Source organism: Triticum dicoccoides, chromosome 3B, assembly GCF_002162155.2.
Source record: "Triticum dicoccoides isolate Atlit2015 ecotype Zavitan chromosome 3B, WEW_v2.0, whole genome shotgun sequence".
Classification (NCBI taxonomy): Eukaryota; Viridiplantae; Streptophyta; class Magnoliopsida; order Poales; family Poaceae; genus Triticum; species Triticum dicoccoides.
In genome coordinates this window covers 310,734,560-310,747,178 of record NC_041385.1, presented here as the reverse complement: position 1 = coordinate 310,747,178, position 12,619 = coordinate 310,734,560, and positions in this window count along the sequence as shown.

Here is a 12,619-nt window from a genome sequence, read left to right as displayed (position 1 = left end):
TCATCTTTCCACCATATCCAAATCTGTGAGAGAGAGTTGAGTGTTGGGGAGACTATCATTTGGAGCACACGAGCAAGGAGTTCATCATCAACACACCATCTATTACCTTTTGGAGAGTGGTGTCTCCTAGATTGGTTAGGTGTCACTTGGGAACCTCCATCAAGATTGTGGAGTTAAACCTAGGAGTTTGTAAGGGCAAGGAGATCACCTACTTCGTGAAGATCTACCCAAGTGAGGCAAATCCTTCATGGGCGATGGCCATGGTGGGATAAACGAGGTTGCTTCTTCATGGACCCTTTGTGGGTGGAGCCCTCCGTGGACTCGTGCAACCGTTACCCTTCGTGGGTTGAAGTATCCATAAACGTGGATGTACGATAGCACCACCTATTGGAACCACGCCAAAAATCTCCGTGTCATCATTGCGTTTGCACACTCCAATCCCATCCCTTTACTTTCTTGCAACTAGCATGCTTTACTATTTCTGCTGCTTATACTCTTGCCATACTTGCTTGAAGTGTGTTGATACGTCTCCAACGTATCTATAATTTTTTATTGTTCCATGCGATTACGTTAACTATTTTGGATATTAAATGGGCTTTAGTATGCTCTTTTATATTATTTTTGGGACTAACCTATTAATCGGAGGCCCAGTGCCAGTTTTTGGTTTTTGCCTATTTTAGTGTTTTACAGAAAAGAATATCAAATGGAATGAAACCTTTGCGAGGATTTTTCTTGGACCAAAAGCAATCCAGAAGACTAGGAGTTGATGTCTAGGACTCTACGAGGAGGCCACGAGGCAGGAGGGCGCGCCCAGGGGGTAGGCATGCCCCCCACCCTCGTGGGCCCCTCGTAGCTCCACTGATGTACTTCTTTCACCTATATATACTCTTATACCCTAGAAACATCAGAGGGATCCTTTAAACCACGTTTCTACCGCCACAACTTTCTGTACCCGTGAGATCCCATCTTGGGGCCTTTTCCGGCGATCTGCCGGAGGGGGAATCGATCACGGAGGACTTCTACATCAACACCATTATGTCTCCGATGAAGCGTGAGTAGTTTACCACAGACCTTCGAGTCCATAGTTATTAGCTAGATGGCTTCTTCTCTCTCTTTGATTCTCAATACAAAGTTCTCCTCGATGTTCTTGGAGATCTATTCGATGTAATATTCTTTTGTGGTGTGTTTGTCGAGATCCGATGAATTGTGGATTTATGAACTTGATTATCTATGGATATTATTTGGTTGTTCTCTGAATACTTATATGCATGATTTGATATCTTTGCAAGTCTCTTTGAATTATCGATTTAGTTTGGCCTACTAGATTGATCTTTCTTGCAATGGGAAAAGTGCTTAGCTTTGGGTTCAATCTTGCGGTGTCCTTTCCCAGTGACAGTAGGCGCATCAAGGCATGTATTGTATTGTTGCCATCGAGGATAAAAAGATGGGGTTTATATCATATTTCTTGAGTTTATCCCTCTACATCATGTCATCTTGCTTAATGTGTTACTCCGTTCTTATGAACTTAATACTCTAGATGCATGCTGGATGGCGGTCGATGTGTGGAGTAATAGTACTAGATGCAGAATTGTTTCGGTCTAGTTGACACAGACGTGATGCCTATGTTCATGATCATTGCCTTAGATGTCCTCATAATTATGCGCTTTTCTATCAATTGCTCGGCAGTAATTTGTTCACCCACCGTAATACATGCTATCTCGAGAGAAGCCACTAGTGAAACCTATAGCCCCCATGTCTATTTTCTATCATATTACATCTCTTTTATTTACATCGCATTTCGTTTACTATTTTGCAATCTTTACTTTCCAATCTATACAACAAAAATACAAAAAAATTACTTTACTATCTTTATTAGATCTCACTTTTGCGAGTGACCGTGAAGGGATTGACAACCCCTTTATCGCATTGGTTGCAAGGTTCTTGATTGTTTGTGCAGTTACTAGGTGACTTGTGTGCCTTCTCCTACTGGATTGATACCTTGGTTCTGAAAACTGAGGGAAATACTTACGCTACTTTGCTGCATCACCCTTTCCTCTTCAAGGGAAAACCAACGCATGCTCAAGAGGTAGCAAGAAGGATTTCTGGCACTGTTGCCGGGGAGATCTACGCCATGTCAAGACATACCAAGTACCCATCATAAACTCTTCTCCCTCACATTACATTATTTGCCATTCGCCTCTCGTTTTCCTCTACCCCACTTCTAAAACAATTTTCAAAACCTTTGCCTTTTCTTCGCCCCTCTTCCATTCGTCTCTTTTTGTTTGCTTCTTGTGTGCTTGTGTTAGTGTGTCTGTTTGCTTTGATGGCTCTGCCAAAAAGCGTTGATCCTCACCTTAGGGGGTTAGAATAAATTGAAAACAACGTTAGAAGCTTTATGTCTTTGCAATTTGAGCATAATAATTTCTTCAGAAACAAGCTTAAAGAACAAAAACAATTTATGGAGTACATGAATAAGGAGCTCGATGATATGTCTAAGGAATTATATGGTTTGAAATCTCAGTTTGCTCATCTTGAAAATTTAGTAGGCCAAATTTCGGATAAGCATGACACCTTAGTTAATAAGATGGCCGCTAAACCGGAAGATCTAGATGATAATAATGATGAAGATCTAAAAGTGATTGATGTGACTCCTATTAAATCTTTGTTTTCCAATATGAATCTTGATAAAGATGGGACTGTAGATAAGTCAACTTTAGTTCAGAGGCGTCCCAATGATTCGGAGTTTTTAGATCTAGATGCGAAAATTGATAAAAGTGGGATTGAAGAGGTCAAAACTTTACATAGCAACGAACCCACTATTTTGGATTACAAGGGATTTAATTATGATAATTGCTCTTTAATAGATTGTATTTCCTTGTGTGCAATCCGTGTTAAATTCTCCTCATGCTTATAATCAAAATAAAGCTTTTATAAACATATCATTGATGCTTTGATGCAATCTTATGAAGAAAAGCTTGAACTAGAAGTTTCTATCCCTAGAAAAGTTTATGATGAGTGGGAACCTACTATTAAAATTAAGATTAAAGATTACGAATGCTATGCTTTGTGTGATTTAGGTTATGTGCTAGGTTTCCGTGAATTTGATGATTGTTCTTTAAATTTTCATCTTGCGGATTACACCATTAAGAAACCTATGGGAAGGATTAATGATGGTCTTATTGTTGCAAATAGGAATTATGTGCCTGTAGATTTCATTGTTCTTGATATAGATTGCAATCCTACATGTCCTATTATTCTTGGTAGACCTTTCCTTAGAATGATTGGTGCAATTATTGACATGAAAGAAGGAAATATTAGATTGCAATTTACGTTAAGGAAAGGCATGGAACACTTTCCTAGGAAGAAAATTAAATAACCTTATGAACTATTATGAGAGCCACTTATGGATTGCATACCGGAGATGGCAATACCTAGATGTATTCTTGTTTTTATGCCTAGCTAGGGGCGTTAAACGATATCGTTTGTTGGGAGGCAACCCAATTTTTTTATTCTTTGATTTTTGCTCCTGTTTAGTAATAAATAATTCATCTAGCTTCTGGTTAGATGTGGTTTTATGTTTTAATTAGTGTTTGTGCCAAGTAGAACCTTTGGGAAGACTTGGGCGAAGTCTTTGCGATCTTGCTGTAAAAAACAGAAACTTTTGCGCTCACGAGAATAGTTGTACTTTTTTTACTGGAGAGTGATTTTTGGTCAATTCTTTTTGAAGATGATTAATAGACAAATTCTTCACGTCCATCAATTTATTGAAGAATTTTTAGAGTTACATAAGTATTCGAAAGTTACAGATTGCTACAGACTGTTCTGTTTTTTGATAGATTCTGTTTTTTGATGAATCTGTAAGTAGTATCGGGGGGTATGAACCATAGAGAAGTTTGAATAAAGTAGGTTTAATACTAATATAAATAAGGAATGATTTCATTACAGTACCTTAAAGTGGTGGTTTATTTTCTTATACTAACGGAGCGCATGAGATTTTCTGTTGAAGTTTTGTGTTGTGCAGTTGTCGGGGAAACTGATCCACGAACACCTATGGGGACCGGCGGACCGAGCCCCTTTCGGTTCGGCGGGGGGTGGAGATCGCACGAAGAGCGGATCGAGGCGAAGCACACGAGCAGTTTACCCAGCTTCGGAGCTCTCCGGAGAGATAATACTCCTACTGCTGCTTGTCTGATTATATTGAGTTCTTGCTCGGGTGCGCTGAGTGCTACAGTACACATGAGACCGAGCGTGAGTGTTTTCTGGCTTCGAACCGAACCCTTTCTACGTTGCGCATGGGCCTCCTTTTATATGCTCAAGGGGTCACCGACAGGTGGCAACGTAGACAAGGGCAAAAATGGAAAAGAAGTTGCGGTTGGTACAACTACCTGTACAGTGTATCCTACCTAACCCTGATGGCAGGGGACAAAGGCATTAAATGCCCGTCTACGTCGCCCAAACAGTGCAAAAAGGGACCGTCAGGGACGCCATCGCTCGCCACGATGGCAATCTTGTCAGCATCGCATGCCACCGCGCACCGCTGGCTGCACAGCCTCTCGCCACGCGCGCCTGGAAAGGCCCCCAGGGCGACACGTTGGTGGATGTGCTGGAGCGCGGGTACAGAGTGGTTTCCTGCCGCGGCAAGCGCCTTCCGCGGCCGTTGTCTTGCCACGCCCGGAAGTTTGTCGCTCACCGGGCCTTGCCGGGACGCATGGCGCGTCGCGGCAAGTTCCTTGAGATGCCTTGGTTGGCCTTCCCGGCAAGCTCCTCTTGCCGGGACCTTGTCTCCTTGGCTTGAATACTTTGTTCTTGAATGGCTCCAAAGGAACCACGGAGGACCTTGGCGGTCACCCGGCAAGCCTTGCCGCGGGGCGCTGCAACTGCCCGTGCACAAGTTCGGGATACTAGGGTACCCCTACTCTAGTACACCGACAACAGTTTTCAAGTTTTTGGGTCAAGATTTGATGGATTTTGGAATAAGGAGTGGCAAGAGCCTAATCTTAGGGATGCCCAAGGCACCCCAAGATAATTCAAGTACAACAAAATCCTAAGCTTCGGGATGCCTCGGAAGGCATCCCCTCTTTCGTCTTCGTCTATTGGTAACTTTACTTGAGGCTATATTTTTATTCACCACATGATATGTGTTTTGCTTGGAGCGTCTTGTATGATTTGAGTCTTTGCTTTTTAGTTTACCATAATCATCCTCGCTGTACACACCTTTTGGGAGAGACACGCATAAATCGGAATTTATTAGAATACTCTATGTGCTTCAATTATATTTTTTGAGCTAGATAATTTTGCTCTAGTGCTTCACTTATATCTTTTTAGAGCACGGTGGTGGTTTTATTTCATAGAAATTATTGATCTATCATGCTTAACTTATATTATTTTGGGAGTCTTTTAGAACAACATGGTAATTTGATTTGGTTATAAAATTAGTCCTAATATGATGGGCATCCAAGATGGGTATAATAAAAACTTTCATATAAAGTGTGTTGAATACTATGAGAAATTTGATTCTTTATGATTGTTTTGAGATAGGAGGATGGTGATATTAGAGACATTCTAGTAGAGTAGTTCTTAATTTGAGGAATACTTGTGTTAAAGTTTGTGATTCCCGTAGCATGCACGTGTGGTGAACCGTTATGTGATGAAGTTGGAGCATGATTTATTTATTGATTATCTTTCTTATGTGTGGAGGTCGGGTTCGTGCGATGGTTAACTACTACCAACCATTCCCCTAGGAGCATGCGTGTAGTACTTTGTTTTGATTACTTGTAGATTTTTGCAACAAGTATGTGTGTTCTTTATGACTAATGTTGAGTCCATGGATTATACGGACTCTCACCCATCCATCGTTGCTACCCTCTCTAGTACCGTGCAACTCTCACCTGTACCATACACCCACCATTTACCTTCCTCAAAACAGCCACCATACCTACCTATTATGACATTTCCATAGCCATTCCGAGATATATTGTCATTCAACTTTCCACCGTTCTGATTATTATGACACACTTCATCATTGTCCTATTGCCTTGCATGATCATGTAGCTGACATCGTATTTGTGGCCGTTCATAATTTGTTCATACATGTCACTCTTAAATCACCGCACATCCTGGTACACCACCGGAAGCATTCACATAGAGTCATATTTTGTTCTAAGTATTGAGTTGTAATTCTTGAGTTGTAAGTAAATAAAAGCGTGATGATCTTCATTATTAGAGCATTGTCCCATGTGAGGGAAGGATGATGGAGACTATGATTCCCCCACAAGTCGGGATGAGACTTCGGACTAAATAAAAAAGAGGGCATAAAAAAGAGAAAATGATACCACTTTATACCACTTGATAGAGGCGGGGTGTCCCGATCTTTCGATGAGACTTGGATTCTATCTTTTCTTGGGCCAAAAGTGACGTGAGAGAACATTTTGAACAGCAAGTAAACATCTCTTTCTCCCTTATCTTCATATGTAGATGGTATAAATATCCCATACACCTGCAATTAGACATGGCACAAAATTTTGTGAAGTATTTTTGTCCTGGATGACATAAATAAATTATTGCATAGTTTGCATTAGAAATCACCTCACAAATATACATGTATGCAATATTTTTGGTCGTATCCAAGGTAGTCATGTCCTCATCATCCTCCCTTCTTGAAAACAAAGCCGTCCTCGGCGTTGCTTAATCTGAAATGTGGCTAACAAAAGAGACAAGGTGTACATGTTGTATATGTATATGTCATCCATTTTTACTTCCCTTGATTTTTGCACATATGACACATGAATAGATGAGTAACTTGCATAGTTAATAAAATCTAAAGCCAAAACACTATCACAAGAAGTAGAAGGCATGAAAATATTGAAACTCAGTTTGCACATATAAGTGAAGCTATTATTCATTTCAAAAGATTGACAATGTTCATCGTTAAACCATCCCAACATTGGTGAATAAACCTTACTTGCATCAAATTTACATGCTACAACATGCTTAAATAAGAAAACATGCAATAAGTCATTCGACACAGAATCATCACCAAGATTAGAGGTCATATAAAAATGATTAAACATTGATTCTTTTACATCAACAATTAATTCAATGGGTGCACTCAAAATTGTTGGTATTTCAGTTGTTTGATCACATGACGTATTCATGACAGTATCAAGATTCTCTAAAATAGTTGATGTGCTCAAATCACCAGGTAACTCAACACATGATGCATTCAAGTTAACTAGGGATGCATCATTCTCATGTGAAGTTATATCATCAATACCTTTATTGTTACCTTGTCGCAAAGACGTAGCTGATGTAGGTACGGACGTTGACAATGCACCATACACTTGAGATGATGTCGCGCTCACAATCCGAGGTGGGGCTGCTCTAGTAGGTGCAACGGTGGAGGAACCAACCAGCGGTGGTGAGCATTTACTGGAATAGTAGTTGTTATAGTCACCCAATGCATCCTCATGTATCTATCTCTCAAAGGTACAAGCGCGAACATACATACCAGTAATGCAACGAGGAATATAGTGAAATCTTGCACGGATATCATGGTTCAAACCACCAAAAATTCTATTCATTGTATCATCCTCAGATTCTTTTATGTCACAATGATGCATATAAGATTTGAACTCTTGGTAGTAAGCATGAATAGTGTTACTGCCTTGTTTTAATTGTTCCAATTTGCGAAGCAATTCATGACGCTAGTAAGGAGGAAAAAATTGTTGTCTCATTATAGCTTTCAAAACTTTCCAAGTTGTGGGTTGGTTATCAATGTTTTTCTTACAATAGATAAATAGTACTCCACCAAACAAAAGCAAAACCAGTAGTTGCTCTAGTGGTAGCTCGTACTCTCTCAAGTTCAGAAAAATCATGGTGACTAAAAACTTCTTCTAATTCAAGCTCCCAAGATAGATAAATAGCAGGATTAAATCTACCCTCAAATATGGTAAAGACATAATCTGACCATATGCTTGTGTGTGTTGTCCCAACTCTCGCGATGGTGAAGATGTATCCGTTGTCCAAGAACTTCTATCTCCGGAACCTGTCATGATTAGTGGAAACAAGAAACAAAATTCGAGAATAATGTTCCTATGAACTACTAGTGTGTGTTTGTAAAGCACTCACAGTAAAGCAAATATCAATATCTTACAAGTTCTTACCATGCAGCTGGTGGTGACAAGCAACCAGCGGTGTCAAGTAACTCTGAAGATTGTGTAAAGAGATTGTTAGGGGAACGTACGTATACACGGTATAGAAATATGTGGAGCTGGGTTGGCTATATATGGTAGCAAAATATTAGCAATAATCAATTCAAAGATGCAATGTTGAATAAACGCTCAACGACGGTACTGTGCTGGTCCTAGGCTAGAGCAGACTAGAGAAGCGAGCCTAGAACACTAATGAGGTCACGGCATAGCACAACTAGCATAAATGAATGATACTAAGTAGCTCTGGACAGCAAGATATAAGTGAAGCTCACAACGGCAGTAAGATAATGATGAAAAACAACTGCCAAGCAGGATATACAATAACTCTCTCTCTCCAACTTTCCTTTTGAAAAGTTTGAGCCAATTTTATGATAAATTTTTTCAAACAATACTATTAACTCAAGCTTTCCAATGCAAAAAGAATCACTCAATTCCGAGTTGATATGAGGAGTCAAAAAATTCTAAAATTGGCTTGAAAAACTCTGTGTTCGCGAACTTCGGAGGGCAAAAAGACCTATTTAGAAGCCTATTTTGAGGTGCCAAATATGGAACTAGTTTCTGCAACTATTTAGATGCGGCTCATCGCTAGATTTCATTTCAGTACTCGCAGAGCCAAAACGGACTTCGTATGAGAAAGTTATGTTTGTTTTACTGAACAGTGCACAAAACAGATTCCAATCCGAATTCAACTACGAGATTGAGTCTAGATAGATCCGAATTTTGTTTTTTTTCTTCTCTTTTTTTTCCTCACACTTTTTTTTCTTTTTCTTACTCTCCTTTTTTTCTGACTTTTTTTTACTTTTTCTCTCTTTTTTTCTCTGTCTTTTTTTTCTCCCTCTTTCCAAAACAAACTAGATAAGATGCAGATTGGATCAAGTGAGGATGTGAACGACCTCAACTATGATTATGACCATGAATGGTGGATGGACATGATTAAAATTGATGGATGGGTGGTGGACATTGGAAGGGATAACGACGCAGCGGCAGCTTGACTACTGTGAACAGAACTCGAAACTCTAAACGAACTAGACACTAAGACCAGCAACTCGACACGGCGATGCAACCGATAATTCAATAATGCAAACTATGAAAAGAAAATTGCAAAAGCTCAGACTGGCTAGGACAAAGGATGATAAGATCTAACTTTTTTTGTGGTTTTTTCTTGGACAATAGGTAAGAAAATAAATATAATCTAGGGATGACTGGAAATTCTCACCGAGCAACCTGAAAACTGATACCACTTGATACCACTTGATAGAGGTGGGGTTTCCCGATCTTTCGATGAGATGATAAATATCGATTTGGTGGAGTCAACTTTGATGATCCGACTACAAACGTGCATGACTTTGCGCCTTAACAATCGCTAAACCAACTCTGAGAGGTTATTGACCACGCCGGAGCACGATCAACCTGACCACAAAGGTCTATTCCTGCAAGCAATCGAAGAACAAGCAAGAATATGATAAAGCAATCTGAATATTGCGAATATAAATGAAGTTTGATAATGGTGGGGATCCTAAAGTGGTCTTCGTCTAGTCTTTGGACACAAACGAAGTACACGAAGTTGCGTTGGCTAACTTTTAAGTAAACAAATCCCAAGGGAAAAGCTACTAGATGGATCTACTTATATAGGAGCAAGGGGTGGCGGCCAAGGAGGTGGGAGGACGTCCCAAGGCAGACTAAAACTAACCCTAGGTTGTACAAGGCCAATGGGCCCAAGTGGAGGTGACGTAACACTTTTGGACTTGTAGTTTGACTCGGATTCTGCTGCAGCATCAGATTGTTTCGTCCATAACTCAACGCTCTGGATGAATTTGAAGGTGAATCCAACTGAGTTGGAAAGTGCACGAAATCTATTTTCCAACAAAAAAAGAACCACCCAATTTGGAGTCAGGATGAAAAAGTTATTGATGTTTTGAGTCAGGTATATCTGTACAGTCCGAATCTGAGCCCAGAACGTGAGAGACTTGGACTCTATCTTCTCTTGGGCCAAAAGTGACGTGAGAGAACATTTTGAACACTAAGCAAACATCTCTTTCTCCCTTATCTTCATATGTGGATGGTACAAATGTCCCATACACCTGCAATTAGACATGGCACAAAAGTTTGTGAAGTATTTTTGTCCTCGATGACATAAATAAATTATTGCATAGTTTGCATTAGAAATCACCTCACAAATATACATGTATGCAATATTTTTGGTCGTATCCAAGGTAGTCATGTCCTCATCATAAAAGGCCCAAATAAAAACAATTAGAGAAAAAGAGAGAAGGGATAATGTTACTATCTTTTTACCACACTTGTGCTTCAAAGTAGCACCATGATCTTCATGATAGAGAGTCTCATATGTTGTCACTTTTATATACTAGTGAGAATTTTTCATTATAGAAATTGGCTTGTATATTCCAATGATGGGCTTCCTCAAAACTCCCTATGTCGTCGTGAGCAAGCAAGTTGGATGCACACCCACTTAGTTTTTTTTGTTGAGCTTTCATACATATAGCTCTAGTGCATCCATTGCATGGCAATCCCTACTCACTCACATTGATATCTATTGATGGGCATCTCCATAGCCCGTCGATATGCCTAGTTGATGTGAGACTATCTTCTCGTTTTTTTCTTCTCCACAACCACCATTCTATTCCACCTATAGTGCTATGTCCATGGCTCACGCTCATGTATTGCGTGAAGATTGAAAAAGTTTGAAAATACTAAAGTATGAAACAATTGCTTGGCTGAAAGCGGGGTTGTGCATGATAATACTTTGTGTGATGAAGGTAGATCATATCTAGACTATATGATTTTGTAGGGATAACTTTCTTTGGCCATGTTATTTTGAGAAGACATGATTGTTTTGTTAGTATACTTGAAGTATTATTATTTTTATGTCCATATTAAACTTTTGTCTTGAATCTTTCAGATCTGAACATTCATGCCACAATAAAGAAAATTACATTGATAAATATGCTAGGTAGCATTCCACATCAAAAATTCTGTTTTTATCATTTACCTACTCGAGGACGAGCAGGAATTAAGCTTGGGGATGCTTGATACGTCCCAACGTATCTATAATTTTTGATTGGTCCATATTGTTATATTATCTGTTTTGGATGTTTAATGGGCTTTAATATGCTCTTTTATATTATTTTTTGTACTAACCTATTAACCAGAGGCTCAGTGCCAGTTTCTGTTTTTTTTCCTATTTTAGTGTTTTACAGAAAAGGAATATCAAACGGAGTCCAAACGGAATGAAACCTTAGCGAGGATCTTTCTTGGACCAAAAGCAATCCAAAATACTTGGAGTTGAAGTCTGGGACACTACAAGGAGGCCACAAGGTAGGAGGGCGCGCCCAGGGGGGTAGGCGCGCCCCCCACCCTGTGGGCCCCTCGTAGCTCCACTGACATACTTCTTTCGCCTATATATACTCTTATACCCTAGAAACATCAGAGGGATCCATGAAACCACTTTTCCACCACCGCAACCTTCTGCACCCATGAGATCCCATCGTGGGGCCTTTTCTAGTGATCTTCCGGAGGGGGAATTGATCATAGATAGCTTCTACATCAACACCATTGCCTCTCCAATGAAGCGTGAGTAGTTTACCACAAACCTTCGGGTCCATAGTTATTAGCTAGATGGCTTCTTCTCTCTTTTTGATTCTCAATACAAAGTTCTCCTTGATTTTCTTAGAGATCTATTCGATGTAATATTCTTTTGCCGTGTGTTTGCCGAGATCCGATGAATTGTGGATTTATGAACTTGATTATCTATGAATATTATTTTGTTGTTCTCTGAATTCTTATATGCATGATTTGATATCTTTGCAAGTCTCTTCAAATTATCGGTTTAGTTTGGCCTACTAGATTGATCTTTCAAGCAATGGGAGAAATGCTTAGCTTTGGGTTCAATCTTGCAGTGTCCTTTCCCACTGACAGTAGGGGCAGCATGGCACGTATTGTATTGTTGCCATCAAGGATAAAAAGATGGGATTTATATCATATTGCATGAGTTTATCCCTCTACATCATGTCATCTTGCTTAATGCGTTACTCCATTCTTATGAACTTAATACTCTAGATGCATGCTGGATAGCGGTCGATGTGTGGAGTAATAGTAGTAGATGCAGAATCGTTTCTGTCTACTTGACACGGACATGATGCATGTGTTCATGATCATTGCCTTAGATGTCTTCACAATTATGTGCTTTTCTATCAATTGCTCAGCAGTAATTTGTTCACCCACCATAATACATGCTATCTTGAGAGAAGCCATAGTGAAACCTATGGCCCCCGGGTCTCTTTTCTATCATATTACATCTCTTTTATTTACATCGCATCTCGTTTACTATTTTGCAATCTTTACTTTCCAATCTATACAACAAAAATACCAAAAATATTTACTTTACTATC